We start from the raw sequence: 13171 nt of genomic DNA on the forward strand, positions 1-13171 counted from the left end.
TTGTTAAATAAAGTATCAGAGATTCAAGGCAGCAGAGGGCACCTGAGAGACATGCAGGGACTTTGTGGGGAGATGAGGGTGTTGAAGGATGAGCCTGCAGACACGCAGTGTCTCCAACAACAACAACAAAAAAAAAAAACAGCAGGTTTATGCGAAGATGCCTTTTAAAAAGTGGTTTCATGGGGCCGGGGTGGCAGTGGCGCATTCCTTTAATCCCAGCACTCGAGAGGCAGAGGAAGGTGGATCTCTGTGAGTTCGACGCCAGCCTGGTCTACAGAGCGAGTTCCAGGACAGACTCCAAAAGCTGTCTTGAAAAATCAAAAATAAATAAATAAAATAAATAAAATAAAAATAAGGTGGTTTCATGGAATTGGAAAAACAGATGGCCAGGATGGAGCAGTGGCATGACCACGACAAGTGTGGGAGCACGGCCTGCAGAAGACAAAGGAGCATGTTCTTGGACGGGCCACTGGGAGGCTCCCACCACCACCACCACACCCACCTCGACCTGTTCCAACCACAGGTCCAGCCCACTACATGGAGCCTCCACACTGCTGCTTGCACTGCTCATGCTGCTGGAGGGAGGTCAGTGTGGGCTCTGGTACAGCCAGCTGGGGGCTGCAGACACCATGGCTTTGCCTGGAGTGTTTGCAGGGTGGCCAGTGCCAAGGGCAGGGTGGCGGCAGGCAGCCTGGAGGCTCTCGCAAGCCCTGGCCCTGAACACGCCCTGACACGCTGCACAGCCTCGTGTGTCACCCTGACTTTTAGCAGCAGCAGGATGTTCTGCGAAGAAGAGTGCTTCATTTTCTGGACTGAGTCTCCTCTGAGGGACTTTTGTGGTCCGTACTGCGGCTGGAGGCCATGTTAGTGTCTGCTGTTAGAAGCCATGTTGATGTCTGTGACCCATGCTGCTGTTGGAAGCCACGCTGACGTCCATGGTCCAGGCTGCTGCAGGAGACCATGTTGATGTCCGTGGTCCACGTTGCCGCCGGAGACCATGCTGATACCTGTGATCCCTGCTGCCATCCAGCTGCTACAGGCAAGAAAAGCTTCTTTGGCAGTGGTATCAACGACTGCAAACTCATAACTGATAATGAGACACATTGTAGGGTTCTGTGACAACCTTTCCCTCTGCACCAAGAAAGGAAGCTATTGAAGAGAGTCCTTAAAAGCCGTGATAAAGATGCTGATGTGTAGCTCTTCACAGTTGATGGCCTCTAGCAAGGGGTGGGGGCAGGGAAGGACTCAGTCATCTTTAAGGGTCGGCCACAGGGAGTTTGACCGCGGTTCCAGCGAGTGTTCCAGCGAGTGTTCCAGCGAGTGTATGAACAACACAAATTGGACTTGGTGGGGCTTTTGGGAAGGGTCAAGGGTGGGAGGGTAGATCTGGGAGGAATGGAAGGTGAGTGTGATCAGGATGCATTGTACAAAATTCCCAAATAATTAATAAAAATAATATGTTGGGGAAAATTATTAAGATGTAAGTTCTTTATATATTATGAACATGAGTCATTAGCCAAGCTATGTGACGAACGTGTTTCCTCTGGTTTGTAGCTTGCTCTTCACGTTTCTAATGATAGCCTGTCCTTGGTCTGCTGTCTCAGACAGGCCCCAAGCCTAGGTGAGACCTAGGAAGGTATTTTCCACAGTTCTGGAATCTATGAAATGCAGGTTCCTGATGCCAGCATGCTTGTGCCTGTTCAGGCCCAGTCTCTAGGATTCTGTCCCTGCTTCTGTCCCTTGTGTTTTTACATAGAAGGGCATAGAAACTGCAAGCTGCATCAACAAGCCTTTTTATAATGCCCTTAATCCATATACAGGGATGGTGTCTTCATGACCCAAACAGTTCCCCCCAAATACCCTTCCCAACACTGTCATATTGAGGATTAGGTTTCCACATGAATTTTAGAGGAGACAAAAAAATTCTGATAACACCCAATAGGGCACACACAGAAGGGCAAAAATTTTAGTGTTGGTGAAACTCAGCTTATCGTTTATCCTCAGCTCACCTGTTATTTTCCACTCACCTATTTATTCTCTGTGCCAGTTGGTTTTTGTCAACTTCGCCACAACTATAGTTCCCTGGGAAGAGGGAATCTCAATGGAGGAACTGTCTTCCTCAGATTGGCCTGTGGGCTTGTCTGTGGGATTTTCTTGATTAAAGCTTGATCTGGGAGGGACTAGTCTCCTGTGAGGGTTGTCTAAAAAGGCAAGCTGAGTGAGCCTTGGAAAATAAGCGGTAGGCAGCATTCCTCCATGGCCTCTGCTTCAGCTCCTGCCGCCAGCTTCCTGCCGGACCTCCCTTCACGATGGAGTGTGAGCTATGGGCTGAAGTCAACCTTTCCTCTGCTGCTTGGTTATGGCGTTCATCGCAGCAGCAGAAAGCAAATGAGGACATTTCTTACGTCTGTTTTGGAGGCCGCTGAAAACAGTGTACTCCAAGGTCATGAAAATGTTGAATTTTCTTCTGCAGCCTTGTTTATTGAAAACACTGTCCATCTTTGTTGAGTTTTATTTTATTGCCATGCTGGTCTTAAACCCAGGACCATCACATATTAGGCAAGTGCTCTATCATGGAGTTTACACTCCCACTCCCCAACGAATCTTTGGTTTTAAAAAAAAAAATCCTTGGTGTGATGGTTTGAATAGGTATGGCCCCCACAGACTCAGGTATTTAAATGCTTGGGCCCATAGGGACTGACATTACGAGGTGTGGTCTTGTTGGAGTACGTATGGCCTCGCGGGAGGAAGTGTGTCACTCTGGGCTTTGAAGTCTCAGATGCTCAAGCTTCTCCCGGTGTGGTCTCCTTCTGCTGTCTGCGGATCGAGATGTAAAAACCCTCGGCTCCTTCTCCAGCATCATGTATACACTATGACGATAATGAACTAAGCCTCTCGAACTATAAGCCAGCCTCCATTAAATATTTTCCTTTATAAGAGCTCTTGTGGTCATGGTCTCTTCACAGCAGCAGAACTAAGACACTTGGCCAAAATATGAAGATTTATTTTAACTCTGAATGTGTCCCATGCGTTCATATGCCTATCCTTAGGCAAATGCCTTGCTCCTCCAACCCTTGACTTCTGAAGCTTAGTGGGGAAGTCTGTAGTGAAGTGGCACCAGCTCTTAAACTTTGTAATTCTCAAAATAGGTTTGGGAACTAGTGATGGAGGAGAGTTATCTGTCTATGTTTCTTTCATTGGTTAATTAATAAAGAAAACTGCCTTGGCCCTTTAAGAACAGAAAATTAGGCAGGTGGAGTAGACAGAACAGAATTGTGGGAACAAGGAAGTAGAGTTGGAGAGACGCTTCAGGCAGTCACGATAGTGAGTCTCCATGCTGCTCCTCTCCGAGATGGACGCAGGTTAAGATCTCTCCTGGTAAGCCACACCTCGTGGGTGCTACCCAGATTACTAAATATGGGTTAAAGGAAGATGTGAGAATTAACCAATAAGAGGCTGAAACTATGGGCCAGGCAGTGTTTTAAAAGAATACAGTTTCCGTGTAATTATTTCGGGTGTAAAGCTAGCCGGCTGCGGGTGGCGGGACACAGCCCCGCCGCTTCACACTACAGATTGGCGCTCCAACGTGGTGACCAAATCCACGTAAAAACCTGAAAAAGCTTTAAATAAAGAGAAGAGAGAGTTTAACACAGCTTTTTTGCTGTTTGCCTGGACGTGCCATACAGAGATTTCCTGTTTCGGCAATAGCGGCAGAGAAAAAGCTGAGTCATTTTAAAACGCAGCTTCCTTGTGCTGTGCCGCCAGCGTGAACTCTGGCTTTAAAGCATTTCAATGGCTTTTATGGGCCCTGGATATTTGTGTTCCCACTTGGGATAGGAAGGAGAGTGCACTGAGACCGGGGCCAATGGGCTCCCTGCTCCTTGCCTGCACCTGGGCAGATGGCGGAATCAGGGCTTAGGCGAGGCGGGAGGAGAACATGGCTGGATTTCTGCCGCCATAGAGAGAGATGTTTCCCAGGCTGCGCGGTGCTCTGTGTGTCAGATTTGGTTGTAACTTGGATGAAAAGAGTTTCTGTGCTGCACGCTCAGTCTCAGAATTAAACTGCTGAGTGCGGCTCCAATGTGGACTGCTGTGTGCCTGAAACTGTGTGGCGGCTCAGGGGCACCAAATGACTGAGGCAGGAGCAAGCTCTGGCTCTGCTCTGCCATGCTGAATTGTGCTGACCTCAGGCAGGAACTATCGTAATTACCATGATAACAGCGCAGTTAAGGTTTAGACTTGGCTGAAAACAGGCTAGTACCCATATTACCTCTACATGGCGCAACTTAAGATTTTAAGAAGTGCTTAACATTTTAAGAAATGCTCCTGGATAGTAAAAAATTACAGATTCACAATAGGAAAGATTCAGACATAGAAGGCCTTTAAATGGCTCACAATGTTGGATGAATATAACGTAGGCTTGAGAGAGAGAAAAAATAAATATATAGAGAATAAAGTTAATGCCTTAAAAAGGGTAAAGTCTTTAAAGAGACAGAATAAAGTAAAGTGATAGAGTGAAAATAAGCCACATAAAAATGGAAAATTCACAGAGAGTCTGGATTATGTATTTTGTTGTGTTTTCTTTGAAATTTTTGACTGTAAAGGAGCTAAATACAGAGAGACATTCATTATATGGGCTGCCAGGCTAGACCAGAATGGACATCTTAACGGTATGACTTCAGGATTTGGATCTAAGAACATGATGCTTTGGAAAAGAGGGTCTTCTTTTGTTTTCACAGAGGATGACACCCTGTGGATTGCTTCTATCCCGATATGGTATGATAGACCACGCCCTCCTGAAAGGTTGCTGTGAACACCCTCAAAAAAATTACTTCACTCACTGCCAACTGAGAGGAACCTAGCACACAGGTTACACCATGAAGACCTAAATAACAGCGCCCCCATTCAGCAGGAAGCAGTTTGGAGAGAAAAAAACTGCCGCCCATTTTCCCAAATATTGCTTATAATGTTTCTTTTACATTTAAAGGGGGAGATGATATAGATATGAATTTGCATTAGTATAGATTTTAAGGTCAATTTTGTTATATGTATATGTATTTCTGATCTTGATTAAGCTAGTGTGATTGTAGTTCATTTTAAAAACTGTGATGTATAAGTAGGAAATATAGGTTGTTAGTGGATAATCATTGATAATAGTTAAGCTTGTAGTCATGTTATTAGATTCTAGATAGTAGAGATATTTTCAGTTAGATAGACATTCTTCATATCTTTCAAAGACTTGCAGAATATGGCATTTAATGTTTTAAATAATTAGGGTTTTCATGACAATGAGACACGTCTGCTCCTGGCAGCACCAATCTACTTCGAGAGGAAGATGGGCATCGAAGAGGCTACTTATGGAGTTGTTAGCCATTTGGGCAAGGAACTGCTCTTGCCTGGACTGTTGCATAAACTGGACACAGGAACCCACAGAAAGAGGACTGCTGAACTTGCCTAAAGGTGAGATGGCCTTTTGGGGTTCCTGATTCATGAAAGAGTCTGTGAGACGTTCTGCAGGACACAGCAGAAAGTGACTGAACTGTCTTTGGAATTTCCTGCTTCATGAAAAAGTCTGCTGGACACTATGGGCCTAAAGGCTGAAGATGGATGCCCCAACGGTACAAGAGGAACTTTGGGTGACTGTCCAGGCAGCGAGTGGTAGTTGTCTCTGTTCATTTCTAGAGTTTTATAAGTTACTTATTTTCTTGTTTACTTAGGTAGCATTATATCCTTCTGGAGTCTTTGATGGAGTTGAAGAATAAATAGTTATAGCTTTCCTTAGTTATGATAAAAGATAAAATAGATTTAAATATTGTAACTGTAATACTTGCTTGATAACTGTTTTGTTATATGTAATTTTGCTATGTTAAGTTGAAGCCTTTATTTTTTGTTTAAACAGAAAAGGGGAAATGATGAGGAGAGTTATCTGTCTATGGTTTCTTTTCATTGGTTAGATTAATAAAGAAAACTTGCCTTGGCCCTTAAGAACAGAAAATTAGGCAGGTGGAGTAGACAGACAGAATTGTGGGAACAAGGAAGTAGAGTTGGAGAGACGCTTCAGGCAGTCACGATAGTGAGTCTCCATGCTGCTCCTCTCCGAGATGGACGCAGTTAAGATCTCTCCTGGTAAGCCACACCTCGTGGTGCTACCCAGATTACTAAATATTGGGTTAAAGGAAGATGTGAGAATTAACCATAAGAGGCTGAAACTATGGGCCAGGCAGTGTTTAAAAGAATACAGGTTTCCGTGTAATTATTTTGGGTAAAGCTAGCCGGGTAGCAGGACGCAGCCCCGCCGTTTCACACTACAAACTAGAGGCCTTTGGCTTTTCTCATAGATTTGGGGATTAATTTGTTCCATTTCACCAAAAACCTGCTAACGTTTGATGATATTTGCTGATGACTTTGGGGATTCATGGGAGAGAACGGGGTAGGGAAGAAGAGGGGGAAATTAGTTTTCTTGACGATAGCCATTCTGGTTGGTTTAAGAGGGAATCCCAAAGAGGTTTTAATTTGCATTCCACTGGGGGCTAACATTGGTGTTGAACACTTTTCAAGTATTTGCTGGCCATTTGTATTTATTCTTTTGAGAACTCTCTGTTTAAATAATCACGTTTATTGATTAGGTAGTTTGGAGTTTTGTTGATTAACTTTTTATCTCTTTTTATATTCTAGATTAAAATTCTTCCATGATGCGTAGTTGGCAAAAGTTTTCTCCTATTCTGAAGCTGTCTCCTCATGCTCTGGACAGTGTCATCTGCTGTACAGAACTTTTTAATTTTAATATGATCCCATTCCCTCCACTTGTGGAGTCCCTTTCAGAAAATCCTCACCCGTGCCTGCACCTTGAAGTATTTTTAGTCCATTTTCTATAGTAGTTTCAAAATTGCAGATCTTCAAATCTTTGGTCCACTTTGAATGATTTAGTATAGTGCAGGTGATAAAAGGGATTATCTCAGCTCTTGGTTTTCAGTAAGGGGTTGATTTATGGCTTGAATGTGGTTTATCTTAGAGATGCTTCCCATGGGCAGGTGGAGAAGAATGTGTATTCTGTTTCCATTGTATGGCTATTCTGTACTATCTGTTGAGCCCAATTTGATCTATGGTATAGTCCTAACTCAGGTTTCTTATTGATTATCTAGAGAGTGAGAGTTGGCTATTAAGGTTACCCACTAGTATAGTACCAAGACCTGTATGACCTTTAGGCCCATTATTGTTTGTTGGGAAAACCAAACATTTGATGGCAAATACATTTACAGTCTTTCATCTACTTTCTATTAATACCATTATTTTATTGTACGTGTATAGGTATTTTGCCTACATGCATGTCTGTGTACCATGTATGTGCCTAGTGCTGCAGAGTTCAGAAGAAGGCGTTGGATGCCCTGGAACTGGAGTTACAGACAGTTCTCAACCACCATGTGGGTGCTGGGAACTGAAGCCCAGGTCCTTTGCAAAAGTAGCCAAGTGGGAACCAAGATGTGCGGGTTCCAAGGTATAACCTGCGCCCCTGGCCACTCTCCCCAAAACCCTCGACCCAGCTGAGTATGACGTGGTCCTCCGGAGACCCGAAAAGCGCAGATCGAGCGCTTGAGCTAAGGGCCCGGCTTAATAAAACGGGAATATCTGCTTCAGTACAAAACGACCCCAAACGCCAAACGCAGCATCGAAGATCCTGCCTTGATTCGTTGGACCTATGCAGATCAAACAAATATTTATCCTAATTTCAGACCCACCCCCAAGAATTCAGCTTTTAGGAGCTGTGGCAGCATTTTGGCCCCTCATCTTCTGTATTGACATTTTCAAAACAGACAGGGACAGAAAGGAAAAACTTATCCAGGAAGGAAAATTGGACTGAAGTTTGAAAATCTATTAAGTTTGGCAAGGATGACGCTATCCTTGTATAAATAAATCAATTATCGCTGAACAGAAAAAAAAAAAGTAGCCAGTGCTCTTGACTACTAAGCTATTTCTCCAGCCCCTGTGTGTCTTCTTGATAAATCATTCTCTTTATTAATAAATGATGGCATTTGTCTCTTCTGATTAATTTTTACTTGAAGTCTCATCTATCAAATGTCAGAATAGCTATAACAGCTTGTTTTCAGTTCCCATTCATTTATTAGATTCTTTTCCATTTATTGACTCTCCGTCTATAGGAATCTTTAGCAATAAGATGTGTTTTTCAGTAATAACAGATAGCTAAGCCAGTAGGTAAGTCTCTGTCTCCATTGGTGTGTTGAGGTTATGTAATTTAAAGTTCTTTTTGAGAGATGTTTACTAGTTCCTGTAATTTTGTTTGCAGTTGTTCTGGTAGGCTTCTTTGTTCTTTACTTTACCCCCTATTAGCGTAGAGTTTGCTGGTTTACTGTGTTGGGCATGAAGGATTGCTTCCTCTTTCCTTTGTTCCACTATTCCTCTCATGGAATGCATCTGTCCTGTGCTCTTGTGACTACATCTTGCCTCCTCTGTATGTAGCATCCTTCGAGTACTCCTGGGGTGTTGGCTTTGTGATGTACGAACTGCCTTGGTCTGTGCACGTCTTGCAATGTCATCGAACGTGATAATAATTCCAACATCATAGTCAATTTTATTTGGCAGTGCTGGTCTAGAATTTAAAACAGTGCTTCTGCTATAAATTGTGCTAGAGGTTCTAATATCAGCAAAGGTAATGCTGATGGAATGCATCAGGATAGATGATGAGAGGGACATCAAGCAGACAAAAAGCAATGCTTCCTTCTTCTATGTCCTTTTCCACGGGCTGGCCACCCAGAAGGTATGATTTGGAACCAAGGGAAGCAAACAAAATCTGTAATAATCGTGTCTGGCACTGGAACTCAAAACGAATCATCTGGGTTCCTAGGGGGCGGAGCTAGTCCTGCCATCCAGCTCAGAAGCCTGTGAACCAAATGCCCTCTCTTTGGGGCTGGTTTACTTATATAGACCCACATTTCTTCAGGAATATCCATGGCTCTTGGCAGAAGACCCAGGGTTCAATTCCAAGCACCCATGTAGTGTGCGTCAGTGCTAAGCAACTCCAGAACTGGGGATCTGATGTTCTCTTCTTCTGATCTCTGCAGGCACCAGGCCACACGGCGCACATAATACAAGCAGGCAATCATTCATACACATAAAATTAAATACCAAAAAATAAAAAGCCAGAGGTTAAAAAACATCAAATTCTCCCACTAACAATCAGATCCTTACTGTCTGGACCAGGGCCTGGGTGGTTGGTAGTGGCATAAATCAATAATTACTCCTACTAACCCTCAACGTCTTACCTCAAATGACCCCAGAGACACAGCCAAGTAGACTTAATTATTATAAAAGTAACTTCCATTATCTTATGGGGGGCTTATCACTCATATTCTCGTCTGTCTGTCTGTCTCTCTCTCTTTGACTGTCTCTCTCTCTCTAAATTTTTTTGACTGTCTCTCTCTCTCTTTTTCCCTCTCTCTCTCTCTCTAAATTTTTCCTGTGTTTCTGTCTTTTCCACTGTGGTATATTCTTTTTAATTGTTTGTTTGAGACAAGGGGTTTCTCTGTGTAGCTGCCTGGCTGTCCAGAAACTCACTCTGTAGACCAGCTGGCCTCAACTCAAAGATATCCACCTGCCTCTGCCACCTGAGTGCTGGAATTAAAGGTGTATTGTTGTAAGCATGAGGGGCCTGCTGGTTGGGGTTTCTGCCCGCCTGATACCCCACAGTTGTTTAGTCCCAGAGAAAAATCACACAGAGCTCTCCATAAGTTATAAACTGATTGGGTCCATTAACTCAGTCTTCTTATTAGCTCTTGTAGCTTATATTACCCATTATTCTTATCTATGTTAGCCACATGGCTCGGTACCTTTTCAGTGGATAGGTCTCATGTTGCCTCTTCGGTGGCTGGGGCTGGACTGGGAGGAATGGGGCTTCCTCCTTCCTAGCATTCTCCTGTTCTTATCGCCCTGCCTCTACTTCCTGTCTGGTTGACCCGCCTATACTTCCTGCCTGGCCCATTCAGCATTTATTAAATACAGATTGACAGAATAAGACAATTCTCCCCACATCAGTGTATGCTTCCATACCCAATTCCACGACTATATCTTTATTAAAACTTTATATATAATCGTGTACCTGATGGTGACCTTCGGCCCCATTTGAGAGTTATAGACCCATGGTCACCAACAGATGACCCTGGTTAAACTCAGATCAAACAAAGCAAAATGAAAACCCACAGAAACAGCTGACTGCGAGCTAGGTGGGAGCTCACTGGACCCCAGACTGACAGCTAAGGAAACAGCATAAGACCGAACTAGGCCCTTGAATGAGGGTAACAGTTTGTGTGGCATGGGCAGTTGGTAGGACCACTACCAGTGGAACCAGCATTTATCCCTAGTGCATGAACTGTCTCTCTGTAGCCCATTCCCTAAGGAGGGCTACCTTGATCAGCCTAGATACAGGGGGAGGGCCATGGTCCTGCCTACCTCAAGTGATGTGACAGACTTTGGTTGACTCCCCATGGGAGGAGACCTTACCATCTCTGAGGAGTGGATGGGTAGAGTGGGGGAGAAAGTTGGAGGGAGTGGGAGGACGGGAGGGAGAGGGAACTGGGGATTGGCATGTAAAATAAAGATTGTTTTAAAAATTAAATTAAAAGTAAAAAGACATGAAAGGGACTGGGTGTCGACGAGAGACAGGAGGAGGGTGAAAATAATCAGAGACACACTGTAATATGTACAAAACTATCAATAAAAACACACAGTCCATTTATTTTTAAAATCTATTCCAGTCTTATAAATATGTTAACCACCATACCTTGGGCTCACTGTTTCCAGCATACAGAAACAGAGTGGCATGACTGGGTAAGTTGGCCTCCTTTAAGGCAAGAGCCTTCCTGAATTCTAAGGAAAACCATATTGCACAACCTAAACAAGTCTAGCCTGTGCCAAAGTGAAAAGAAACACAGGACACATGAAGACAAAATAGCACAATGCAGACTCACTGTCCCCCTTAAGAGGGGAATGCAACCCAAAGCACTCCCCCAAGCTGATGCGGTGCATCCGGACCCCTTTGTTCTTCTGGCACAGTGGTTCTCAGCCTTCCTACGGCTGCGACCCTTTAATAATCCTCATGCTGTGACCACAAACCACAAAATTATTTTGTTGCTACTACTTCATAACTGTAAATTTGCTACATAACTATAATATGAATCATAATGTAAATATCTATTTTCCAATGGTCTTAAGCGACCCCTGTGAAAGGGTTGTACAACCCCCCCACCAAGGGATTACAACCCACGGGTGAGAACCATCTGTTTCTAAGCATTTTCCAGGAGCACAAGCTTGTCATCACTCCTTCTGATTTCAATAAAACTGTCCGCCAGGTCCCTGCTGGCAGCTGCCTTCTAATTCCTTTATCTACATAAACTGTGTCCCATGCCCTTCATACTTTCCCAGAATGGAGGAAGTCTGCCCCCATCACAGCCTTGAGGCACTGCAGACAGTGTCTCTATTGTCCTTGGCATTCTCCCAAGATGGCTAGGCACACTGCTTAGGGACAGACCAAGACTAGCAAGGGAACAATGCCTAACCCAGAAAGGGGCTTCAGCCATAAACATGTGGTCCCCTAAGTGGGCCTCCCCAGTTCCTTACCAGCCTGGTGCTTAGGCCCCAGGGCTCCAACTCCCCTTTGCCTCTCCTAAGGTCCACCTGTTTGTCTTCTGCCCACTTTTGCCATTGCACTTTAATAAACGTTAGGAAACACCATTAGCTCAAAGTCCAGGCTGTTCAGGGTTGTTAGATGTATGACCATCTTGGGGATTTACCTGAGGGCTACTGATATCTGTCGACATCTCTGAAAAAAGACTGACTCCACGGGGACCAGGAGGAAAGAGTCTGTTCAGTTTTAATGAATCCATATCCATGTTTATGGACAGCAGACAACCCTCTAGGCAGAGCCCAGTCACAGGAGAGGTGAAGGGTGAGGGCGGGGGGAGGGGAGGGAGGAAAGGGGAGAGAGGGGGATTGACAACAGCACAGGGCTGCAGTCAGAGTCTTTGTTCCTGCTGCTGGCTACATTGTGTCTGCTCTAACTGATTGCCTGCAGCCACCTCCTGGTGGGTGCACTCCTATTGAAGTGGTCTGGCCCTGCGTGCTGCTTTCAGGTCTAGAGTAGAGAGCCTCATTACACAAGACTTTGATAGAAGTGTGGCCTGAGGTAATCGTAGCTTGGGCATGCTGACTCGGAACAGCAGGTGGAAACCTACTTCTGTCCTAAACCGTCCTGATACGTGTATATGTGAAAGGGCTCTGTGCTTTTCCTGAGATGCCACGATGCAAACAGTGTGTCTGCTCCCATGGTGACCTGTGCCCTGTGCCACCTCATGCCTGTCCCTCGGTTTTAGCCTTGTCGATAACTCCCCTGCTGTGACAGTGTTGTCTGTCTGCCCCACAGCACACTTGTCCTGAGGGTGGCACTTCTTCTGCATCTCGTGCTGCCACTGGGCACACGGGGGGATTTGGCCTTCCTTGGATTCTAGACACCCTCAAGATTTGGAGCTGAAAATTTATGGCTGGGATGCCTATCAGCTGTGAGACCTCCTCGAGAGCCTTTTTCTGTCAACACACTGTAGAGGAATACTTGACAAAAATTATAGGTCCCCAAAGGTCACTACACCCCTAGGACCGAGTGCAAAGGGTAGCCACACTGGTCATCTTACCTGCTGCTGTGGGGACACCTACCTCTGTGTGCTAATTATACTCTGTGATTGATTGCTGAGGGTGTCAACAGGTGAATCACTGTGATTGGATAGGGCATTGTAACCATGGATTGGTTACTCACTTCAGAGTTGGTTCTCAGATCCTAATCTAAGGCTCCTGGTTCCACACATACACCCGTCCGTATACTGTTGGGCAGTGACAGCACCCTCTGCTAGCACGTGGCTTCATAATGCCCCAGCGGTGTCTTCATTAGAGAGTACCCAGACGGTCCTTTCCAGGAACACTGGCTTAGCACAGCAAGATAACAACTTCGTTGTTATTCAAGTAACCTGTTTAGAGCTGGGTATTGTGGTGGCAGCTTTAACCTCATCTCTCAAGATCCAGCGGCAACTGAATCTTGTGAGTTCAAGGCCAGCTTGGTCTATACAGTGATTACTAGGATAGTCAGGGCTAAATAGAGAGATACTGTCTCAGA

General features: G+C 44.8%; 1 pseudogene; it reads left to right on the forward strand.

The window, feature by feature from the left end:
* Positions 1–1395: 1395 nt before the first annotated feature.
* On the forward strand, positions 1396–7858 carry LOC121677326 (annotated as a pseudogene).
* Positions 7859–13171: the final 5313 nt, after the last annotated feature.

Source organism: Arvicola amphibius, chromosome 10, assembly GCF_903992535.2.
Source record: "Arvicola amphibius chromosome 10, mArvAmp1.2, whole genome shotgun sequence".
NCBI lineage: Eukaryota > Metazoa > Chordata > Mammalia > Rodentia > Cricetidae > Arvicola > Arvicola amphibius.